This window comes from Jaculus jaculus, chromosome 3, assembly GCF_020740685.1.
Source record: "Jaculus jaculus isolate mJacJac1 chromosome 3, mJacJac1.mat.Y.cur, whole genome shotgun sequence".
Lineage (NCBI taxonomy): Eukaryota > Metazoa > Chordata > Mammalia > Rodentia > Dipodidae > Jaculus > Jaculus jaculus.
Genome location: NC_059104.1, coordinates 176,098,237 through 176,099,660, shown reverse-complemented (window position 1 = coordinate 176,099,660; position 1,424 = coordinate 176,098,237). Strand labels below are relative to the sequence as shown.

The window sequence follows — 1,424 nt, the reverse complement described above, 5'->3', positions numbered from 1 at the left end:
CTAGTGGCTCATGCCTATTACCCAGTACTCAGAAGGCTAAGGTAGAGCAGAGTGAGTGTCAAGTCAGCCTGGCTTGGATTTTGTGTCCATTTTACATGGGTGGCTTGGGAATTAAACCCTAACTGGTAGGTTTTGCAAGCAAGCACCTTTAACTGTTGAGCCATCTCCCCAGCTCCTAGAAAATGATTTTTCTCTGCTTGGATTTTTTTAAGGTAGGGTCTCGCTGTAGCCCAGGCTGAGCTGGAATTCACTATGTAGTCTCAAACTGGCCTTGAACTCACGGCGATCCTCCTACCTCTGCCTCCCTAGTGCTGGGATTAAAGGTGTGCGCCACCACACCTGGCTTTGGAAAATGATTCTTAGCAAAGTATCACGGGACAAAGGGAAGGAAGGCTGAACTACATTGGCTGGCGGGCTACGTAAACTATCGTCGCTGCTGTTGCTGCCACTGGGTGATGGCATCGTAGGCAAGGTCCTTGGTTAGTGCCATCTCTCACTTTCTCTTTGGCTGACTCAAGTGTTTGTGAGGGGGTCTAACCTTGTAGCTTGGCCAAGCTGTATCCAAAGCCCTTCACTGTCTTGGCCACATTGTTTTATTTATTCATTTATTTGAGAGAATGAAAGAGGCAGACAGAGTGGGCAGCCCAGGGCCTCTAGTCACTGCCGATGAACTGCGGACGCATGTGCCACCTTGTGTGTCTGGCTTATGTGGGTACTAGGGAATTGAACCTAGGGCCTTTGGCTTTGCAGGTAAGCACCTTAACCGCTAAGCTATCTCTCCAGCCCCCTCATGTTGTTTTTGAACTGAGCAAGACAAAATTCCTGGACAGCTCTCAAGCTGTAAGAGACCCAGGCTTCCTGGTAGATTTCATTCCAGCCATTGTCAGAGTTCACCCAGTAAACACATCACTCCTCCACCACCAGCAGCTGGGTGTGGTTGAGGTGCCAGGTGTAGGTGGGCATGGTCTGATTCTGTGAGTCTACAATGGAGTCCTGCAGGATGCCACTCAGTGAGCAACATTGGCGGGAAACTGACTCTGACCAGCAAGAGGGATCTTGTCCATCTTGGTCAGGAGTCTCCAGTACAGAAACTTCTGATTAGGAGTCACCTCCTGGGACACTGCGTCTTCAGTCAAGACATTTGCAAGAAAGAAAACAACAACAACAAAAGTACCCGGTTGTGGTGGTGCATGCCGGTAGGATATTGCTGAAGAGGTGGAGGCAGGAGGATCAGGAGTTTGAGGCCAGCCTGGGCTACACATTTGCTCAGCCTGGGCCAGAAAACCCAAGATAATAATAATGATGAAGATGATGATGATGGTATAATAAATAAGACCTCTTTGCTATGGGGATTCAGGTATTGTTGCCAGAAGACAGCAAATATGTGGTCCCAGCATGCTCTGGCCCAGGAAATACATCACCAT

At 48.9% G+C, this 1,424-nt stretch overlaps 1 pseudogene; it reads right to left on the bottom strand.

The window, feature by feature from the left end:
* Positions 1–1,424, bottom strand: LOC123459501 (annotated as a pseudogene).